The sequence below is a fragment of the Macaca nemestrina genome, chromosome 6 (assembly GCF_043159975.1).
Source record: "Macaca nemestrina isolate mMacNem1 chromosome 6, mMacNem.hap1, whole genome shotgun sequence".
Taxonomy (NCBI): domain Eukaryota; kingdom Metazoa; phylum Chordata; class Mammalia; order Primates; family Cercopithecidae; genus Macaca; species Macaca nemestrina.
This window is the reverse complement of record NC_092130.1, coordinates 156934013-156943828: the sequence shown is the minus strand read 5'-3', so window position 1 is coordinate 156943828 and position 9816 is coordinate 156934013. Positions and strand designations below refer to the sequence as shown.

At 34.7% G+C, this 9816-nt stretch overlaps 1 pseudogene; it reads right to left on the bottom strand.

Moving 5' to 3' along the window:
- Window positions 1–495: 495 nt before the first annotated feature.
- Window positions 496–588, bottom strand: LOC112425112 (small nucleolar RNA SNORA40; annotated as a pseudogene).
- Window positions 589–9816: the final 9228 nt, after the last annotated feature.

The following is a 9816-nucleotide window of genomic DNA, read 5'->3' as shown; positions in this document are numbered from 1 at the left end:
AAAAAGCCATTTTATGTATGGTCAACATGGAATTGGAATGCAAAATTAATCCTGCTGAGGATTTCCCTCATCTCCCATGCTCTTTATCTATTCTACAGTCCTAGAATCAATCTGTTGGTTTTTTTTTTGTTTTTTTTTTTTTTTTGTTTTTTTAATTAAGAGACAGAGTCTGTCTTTGTTACCCAAGCTGGAGTACAGTGGTGCCATCAATGCTCCTCCAACTCCTGGGCTCAATCCTTTTTCCTCAGCCTCCGCTTCCTGAGTAGCTGCAACTACAGGCACATGCCCCAATACCCAGCTAATTTTTAAATTTTTGTGGAGATGAAGTGTTTCTTACTATCTTGCCCAGGCTGGTCTTGAGCTCCTGGTTTTAAGCAATACTCCCACCTTGGTGTGGGGATTGCAGGCTTGAGCAGGCATGAGCCACTGTGCCTGGCCTGGAACCAACATTTATGGCTATCAATACCCCCATCAGTTAACTGTCTCAGGTATCATAATATCCCTTCTTATATGTATCAAAACTCATACTGAACTATTAGTTCTGTGTTGCAAAAGAGGATTTATGTTTTGCACCTATCCATAAGTCTTTGTCCACAAGACCTCAACGTTTTTGACTCTCATTGTAGTGAATACTTTATTATTTCCCAACTCTACGATTGTGCTAAAAACTATTGACTATATACTTTAAACAGTTGCATTCTATAATGTTTCAATTTTTCTACATAAATATGCTTTAAAATTATTTTTAAAATACAAAAAGAGGATGTTTTGTTGGTATCATAGTAGACAGAGAAGTAGACTAAACCAGTGGATACAAACCTGCACAAATAAAGATACGTGATTTATGACACAGTTGAAGCTACAAACTTTTAGGATACAGACTATTTGATGTCTACAATCAAATAAACTTAATTTTTCTCCTACAGTATAAATAATCAATTCAGTATTTATATATATGTTGTTACAAACTGAATATTGTGTATCTCCCAAAATTCAATATTAAAATCTAATCCTCAATATGATCCTCTTTGGAGTTGGATCCTTTGGGTGGTAATTAGGCCATAAAGGTAGTCCCTTAATGAATGCAATTAGTGCCCTTAAAAAAGAGGCCAGAGCGCTAGCTTGTCATCTTTCTGCAATGTAGGGTAAGTTGAGCACACACAAACCTCCAGTAGTGGGGAAGGCAATAAATTTCCAGTAGGGAAAATTGAGCTCTGACATGCTTTTTTCTACTTGTTCTAGTCTGTTGTTGAAACTTTCCACTGCATTTTGTATTTTTATAGGTATATCGTTCATTTCCAGAACTTGTGGTTGTTCTTTCTTTATAATATCTATCTATCTAGAAAATTTTTCATTCGTATCCTAGATTGTGTTTTTAAATTTCTTTAATTGATTTTCAACTTTCTCTGGTATCTCCTTGAGTAGGTTAATAATCAACCTTTTTAATTCTTTATATGACGCTTCAGAAATTTTTCTCTTTGTTTGGATCTATTGCTGTGGAGCTAGTGTGATTTTTTAGGGGTGTTATAGAGCCCTGTTTTGTCTTGTAAATGCCCTAAATGCTCCACTTAAAAGATAAAGAATGGCAGAGGGAATAATTTAAAAAAAACCTGTCAAATATCTATTGTCATCAAGAGATTCATCTAACACATTAAGGATTCATATAAACTTGAAGTAAAGGTGTGGAAAAAGATATTCCATGCAAATGGAAACCAATAGTGAACAGAAGCAGCTATTCTTACATCACACAAAACAGACTTTAAAGCAACAACAGTACAAAAAGACATAGAAGGACATTGTACAATGATAAAATGATTAGTTGAACAGGAAGATATTGCAATCCTAAATTTATATGCACCTAACACTGGAGCTCCCAGATTTAGAAAATAATTGCTACAAGATGTGCAAAATGGAATAGACAGCAACACAATAATAGCAGGGGACTTCAATACTCCACTGGCAGCATGAGGCAGATTATTAAGAGAGAAATTCAGCAAAGAAACAATGGACTTAAACAATACCTTAAAATAAATGGACCTAACAAATTTTTAGAGAACATTCTTCCCAACAACTGCAGAATAAACATTATTTTCATCAGCACATGGAACATTCTCTAAGATAGATCATATAATAGGCCAATGAGTCTCCTCTGAATAAATTTGAGAAAATTGAAATTATATCAAGTATCTTATCAGACTGTTACAGTTGGTAGTTACTCAGACATGAGCAGGGAAGGAGAGGGTCCCACACCCAACAAGAATATTACATGACCATCCGGTGACATATTTTCTAAATATCCACGGGTTGGTAAATATTACTATCCTTTAATTGTATGAAAATCCAAACTGCTAGGTATTTTGTTAAATTAATATGTATATCTCATGTATAGGCATTGTATTTTTGTTTCTAATTTTAAATTGAAATTGAGTAGACACACTTATAAGTGAGAGCTGACTGATGAGAACACATGGATATATTGGGTAGGGGAACAAAACACACTGGGTAACTGTAGGGACTTAGGGAGGGAGAACATCAGGAAGAATAGCTAATGGGTGCTGGGCTTAATACTTCGGTGGTGGGATGATTTGTGCAGTAAACCACTGTGACATACATTTACCTATGTAGCAAACCTGCACGTCCCGCACATGTACACCTGAACTCAAAAGTTGAAAATATAGAAAAATAAATAAATTGAGTAGACAGTTGTATTTATACACTTTGTAAAACCTATACATATTCCAAGGAGTGAATTGCTAGTCTTTTGGTATCATCATTAAGCTAATTCACTGACAATAAGTGAACATTAAATAAATAAGGCAACTAGTGGCTGGGAGTGATGGCTCATGCCTGTAATCCCAGCACTTTGGGAGACTGATTCAGGCGGATCACGGGGTCAGGAGTTTGAGACCAGCCTGACCAACATGGTGAAACCCCGTCTCTATTGAAAATACAAAAATTAGCTGGGCATGGTGGTGTGTGTCTGTACTCCAAGCTATGCAGGAGGCTGAGGCAGGAGATTCTCTTGAACCCAGGAGGCGGAGGTTGCAGTGAGCTAAGATTGGGCCACTGAACTCTGGACTGGGTGACGAGTGAGACTCCATCTTAAATAAATAAATAAATAAATAAATAAATAAAGCAACTAAAAGAATATCTACAGGGGATGATATTTAGAGTTTACATTTTAACAAGTCTTATTACTCACAGCAGTAAAAAATGCAAGCATAATAAGCCTAGTAAATTAGTAATTTAAAAAGTTAAAATTAATAAATGGATTAAAAGCGTATTATATACATGACATGTTATTTTCAGATCATTAAACATGACCATGATAAACAATTGCAGGTGCTTGAAATTTCCACAGTTTCATATAACATTAATTAAACACTAAATGTCAGAAGAAAATCACTAATAGTGCTTCTCAAAGAAAGGTGTTTGACCACCTGTATCTGAATCTCCTACCCACTTGAGACTGCTAAAGTCATTAATTCATCTCCATTATGAGAGGTTTATGAATTGCAATACTAACTGCAGGTTTCTGGGATCGCAGCTATATACAAAATATCCCACATGATCCTATGCATATTACTATTTGAGTTGCACTGCATTAGGGAAGAAAGGCAAAAGTCTTCATATTCATTGTACTGTTTAATTTTGTGTGTCAACTCAGCAGGACCACAGTGCCCAGATATGTGGTCAAATACTTTCTAGAGGTTTATTTGAGGACGTTTTGGGCTGAAATTGAAATTTGAAGTAGTGGATTTTGAATAAATAAGATCACCTTTTAAACTGTAAGTCAGCCTCATCCCACAATACAAGACCTGAACATAACTCTGCCAACAGATGATCTCGGAACATGAACTGCAACATGAAGTTTTCTGGGTCTCCAGCCTGCCAGCCCTCTCTGCAGATTTTGAACTTTGCAGCCTCCATAATCACAAAACTCTTTAAAATAAATCTACACACACACACACACACACACACACACACACAGACACACACACACAGACACACACAGGCCATTGGTTCAGTATCTCTGAAAAAAGCCTGATTTAATAAGTCTGTGATGCACTAATTAACCATCACACATTATATTTACCTCACATTAACTTACATTCTATACAAAACAACCCAAAAGACCCTGACCCTGTTACTGTCCTCAGCGCTGGGCGGAACAGGAATGCAGAGCTGCCTCAACAATAATTAACAGACCTCAGGGAAACCTTCTAGATCCTAATCCCTAATCTTGATTCCTGCTACCCTTGTTCTATTCTCCCTATAAAAGAAACGCCTTTTTTTCCTGCTTGTTCCTTAAGAATTTTGCAAATCTTTTGTTTATAGATATTTTATTGCAAAATATTTTAAATAATTTTTATATTAACTCCAAATAAGTTTTTAGTTGACAATTTCCTGTTGCTGCAATTAGGATCAACACTGGGTCTCAACTATGAAACCTTCTCATTCTGACCAGGTAATGGAAACTTGCAAATCCTTTGAACTCCTTTTATCTTAATTGGTAAAGTGAATTTTTGGTGAGTTCAACACTCAATCCAGTCTACAGATGTTTTGTCTCTTGAAACACAGGAAGGATTTTACTTTAACTCCTTTAGGCAAAGAGACTTCTGTTTGGCCTTTCTGTGCAGCCTCTTCTGGTTTTCTTCAAATTTCCAGGCTGGAATTTCATGGAAATGTTTCTCTGGCTTATCGGACATAGGATTGTGCAAGGAAATCTTGGGTTGAGAGGGAATCTTTCCTAGTTCTTCAAAGTCTTATCTCTGTTTAATAATTAAGTCCTGTGCATAGCTCACTGTATGGGTACCCTTTATTCTCTTCTCCCACTGGTTATATACTCTGTAATGCACTACCTCTGTTAAATATCTCCAATGACACATATTTCTAAGAATAATGTAGAACTGAAATGGCCTTTTTGAGGTTCTTGTGCCCTCCCCTAGAATCAATTGTCTGATTATTAATCAACAGTCTGCTTATTTGTGATGGAATGTGTAAACCAAAAAGCAACTTTCTCAGTGTAAGTTTAATTAGGACATTCAGCAATCTTGATCTACTTAATTTGAGCCTATTTAATCTCTCAATAATATTCTGTCTCCCTCAAATATTTATTTTGTTATTTTCTGATTTCACAAATAACATATGTATTTATCATAAAAATATATATGCTCTGATATATATATATATGTTCTGAGATAAATATATATATAGTAACATGGTTAACTCTAGCTAATTAACAAATTTATTACCTAACACAATTATTTTTGTGGTGAGATCTACTTTTTTGCATTTTTCAAAAAGTCCAGTATACTCTCCTGTACAATAGCTCTTTTGAATTTATTTCTCCTGCTTATCCTTACTTGTGTATTACTTAAGTAGACTTATGTGTATTTACTACTCTTTTATTTCTCACTTACTCCAACCTCAAAGGCACTCCCAGCTATTCTCTTTTCTCTCTCTTTTTCTCTCAGGTCCTTCAAATCCATTCCAAGGTCTTCACATTACCTTAACTTCCCTACTATGTCCCACATACTGGGTCAACCTTAGATATTCTAAGGGAAAGAAACATTGGGCTAATGCCTATGCAAAAAGGAAGATAATTTATCAAACTCAAAAGTCTCAGTGATATCTTTGAAGGATATGGTCCTATGTGCCCCTCAAAAACCCTTAAACTAACTGGATAAAATAATAGTCTCAGTCAATGGACACCCCTCCACATTTTTGACAGACACTAAAGCCATTTGTGCTACTTTAAGACCTTATATGATCCCATCATAATCCTTGAGAATATATCAACGATCTCACTGGTGGGATGGGAAAACTTGCCACATAACTTTACCCTTTCTCAACCACTTTCTGTATCTCTTTCACCCCAAAATGTCCAATGTAAGTGTTTATTGTCCACTAGTCCATTAGACAGATATTAACTTTCTTATTGGCATGTAAATATTTCATGTTCACCCCAAAGGACTAACCCTTGAAGTCCTGGACTCTTCCCCAATCACTGTTATACTCTAACAACTTCGATAGATCAATCCAAATTGCTTACCCCTCTCCCAGCTCCCAAAACTCTTACCATCATCACATTCAAACATACTGACTGACTTTCCCGACTCCCTCTGGGCTGTGAAGTTTACAGACACAGAATGTATTGCAAAGCATAATTGTTGAAAAGAAAATAGTCCCCCAACATACCCCTCCCTAAGCTACCCTGGTATCTTTCAAGATCTGAAAGATTTGAAAGTCTCAAACCTATGTTTCAAGGACTTTCTTCAAAGGACACTTTTTTCGTAATTTAGTTCTGGCAATACCCCAATTCTTCCAGTAAAAAAAAATCTCGTTATCTCTTATTAAGTCTGGATTTATTTTTATTTGTCAAATAAAAGTAAGTCACATGAGCCCTATGTTTTCCCAGGTTTCCAATCAGAGACACTTCCCAGACACTATTCCAGAGATGAAAATCTCACTGAATTGAGGTGGTAGAGATCAGATATTTATAGATATCCAACTCCATGGGTTACTAATGAGCATTAATAACATTTTATCTGGTACTTTATAGGTACCAGGTACTGTCTTATTTTCTTAACAAATATTAATGGATTTAATCAATAATGTTAAATTTTTGCAGGAAAAAAAAAACAGATGAATTTCATACAGGTTCAGAAAACTACTCAATGAAAAACAATATGTCAAAAATAGGTTGTGGGCTGCACTTTACATCAGAAAAGAATAGGGACTGGTGATCCTATATAAGACTGCTAGGTGAGAACTGGAAATAATTGTTGAACATCACAATTGATTACTTTGTGTACATATTCAATATAAATACTTGAACATATATTATTAATACTACAGGGAAAGCAAGCATATTGATTAATCCGACCATAGAAAGACGTTTATATCATAAAAAATATTTTAACATAGACCAATATGGATTAAATTATAATTTAATCATTCTCTTTTATGTTTCTATGTCATTTTTATAACTTAGATTTATAAAAGTGGGTGTTCTCTATTTAAAACAAAAAGACATATATATACTATAGAAATATAATATATGAAGTATTAAGACATACAGACAAGCAAACTTTGCCTGAAATGTGTGACTAGATGATAAAAAGGGGAAAAAATAAAGTGTAATATCTTTTATGCTTTTCTGTTTAAAAAAATTACAACTTAAAAGCACTACATAGAACTTTAAAGTGTACTTTATACATGCATAAACTAATATCAAAATAACACACACACCACACATATATATATAGATTTGTCAAGTGAAGCAGTGGAAGTGGAGAAGGAACAAATAACTCTGTAACAGATTATGATCAATTAGTTGTAAACACCACTGCACTTGGACTGGCCTAAAGTCACATTTTATCAAAAAAAAAAAAAAAAAAAACCCTCATCAGAACAAAGAAAGCAAAAGGTAATTATTGAGAATATAAAATACACATGGATGTTTTCTCAATTTTGGTTACTCCTGTTCCACCATCTACTGGTAGCTTTTGAGAATGCTTTTTGTCTGCCTCAAAACCAATTCACTTTTCCTAAAATATGTTAACAAACCTCTTTATTGACAAAAGTTGTTTCTTCAAAATTTCCTCTTTACACGCTTAATAATTAACTCCAGAATAAATCTATAAAGGTATGTTTGTCTTTCAAATACTACCTTCTTTGGCAATTGCAATATGCATTAAACAGGTCAGAGTGTTCCAGTCTCTCTAAGTTTAAATAACATGCAGGTAAAATTAATGCTAATTGATAATTAAAATGAATTGATTTAAAGTCATTTTTTATGAAATATCTTTTATGAATTTATATAGTATCAAAGATATTATAGTTAAGTTTATTTAACTTTGTTTCTCCTTCTCCATCTCCTTTGATCACTCTCTCTCTCTGTATTTGTGTGTGTGTGTATGTGTGTGTGTGTATCTCTTTTTCTCAATATTTGGATAAAGATTAGGTAGCTATGTGGGATAATGGAGACCATACTTTGTTAGTCGTTGTGTTAGTCTGCATGAGCTGCCCTAATAACACAGATCGGGTGGCTTAAACAACAGACATTTATTTTCTCCTAGTTCTGGAGACTGAAAATCGAAGATCAAGATGCTAGAAGATATAGTTACTGATGTAGACTGTCTTCCTGGTGGGCAGTCAGCAACCTTTTCACTACGCTTTCACGAGTCTTTCCTCTCTGCATGGAAGAGAGGGAGAGAAAGAATGTGAGTGTTTGTCCCTCTTATATAAACATCAGTTCTATTTAATTAGAACCCCACTCTTATGACCTCATGTAACCCTGATTACCTACATAAAGGGCCTATCACCAAATACAGAAATTTGGGAATTGTATTGTCCCCAAATTCCTGGGTTTTAGCTTCAACACACGAATTTGTGGGAATACAATTCACTCTATTATAGTAGGTGTAAATTGATGCAACTTTTATAAAAAGCTGTCTTGTAATACATAACATTTGCTTGGAAGCCTTTATCTCCTTATCCAGTCATTTATTTCTGGGAATTTATTTTAATAAAATATATGAAACACTGAAGGTTTGCTCACAGATATGTTCACCACCGTATTTTTATAACATAAGACTTAAGCAACGATTCCCAGATGTTTTCAGGTTGCAGCACACGAAGCCCTCAGTGCCCGCAACCCACTCAGGAGATCACACACTCACTGAGGGCATCTGTGTCTTGGTGTACCTGGAACCCATTTGTGGAAACCAGCGATCCTGGTTGTACTAAAAGGCTCTGATATAAAGACAGAATATCAGAGTAGGTAGTGGAGAGAACCTGATGTATTGGATTATTATGTCCTCTTCTTGTGAAGAAACAAGTGATCAGAGGGATTCCTGAAAGATGAAAAAGGCATGTATATTTATACCCACCCATTTTTTTGCCCACATATTCTTTAATATATTTTAAATTTGTTAAAACATTATTTTGGTAAAGCTTATCATGATAGAGAAATAATATGTTCTCTAACGTTAATTTTTAAATTTTTTTAACCTATAAAGTTAGCATCAATAGAAATATAACAGTAATGAAAGATGTTACCACATTATCTGCTCCTGGGGAGTAAGAATATAGGTAATTTTATTTATATTACATATTTTTACCTTGTTTTTACCAAAATAAACAGGATTTATTTAATGCAATGCTATAAAATCCTAAATTAAATATGCATGATATGTTCACACTATATTTGGCGTGGATGGAATCCTGTTCTCTCACAATTCACTTATTGAATCCTTAACCCCTCGTGTGAGTGTATTGGAGATAGAGCCTATAAGGAAGTGATTAAGGTTAAATTAAGTCTTAAGAATGGATCCCTGATAAGATAGAACTGATTCCCTTTTCATAAGAGAAGGAGATTCTAGAGTTCTCTTTCCAATGGTGAGGATATGGTGAACAGTCTGTAGCCAGGAAGAGACTCTTCACCACAATCCAACTGGGCTGGCACCCTTATCTGAGACTTCTAATCTCCAGAACAGAGAGAAAGCACACTTCTGTTGTTTAATGCATCCAGTATCTTGTATTTTGTTGTGATGGCCTGAGGCAACTAACATAACCTTATCACTTCATAAGAAGCTCATGTCCCTTTATAATACACACACACACACACACACACACACATATACACACACACATGCTCACACATAAATTTGTATAAAAATATTGGTATTTTAAGAGGCATCTTATTCATAAGAATATATAATTTTTCAAGTCCTAGGACTTGTGAGAAGCTTAAAAATATCACTAATTGGCTTACTTTTTTGAAATATGTTAATGGTAATTTGTGGTAAT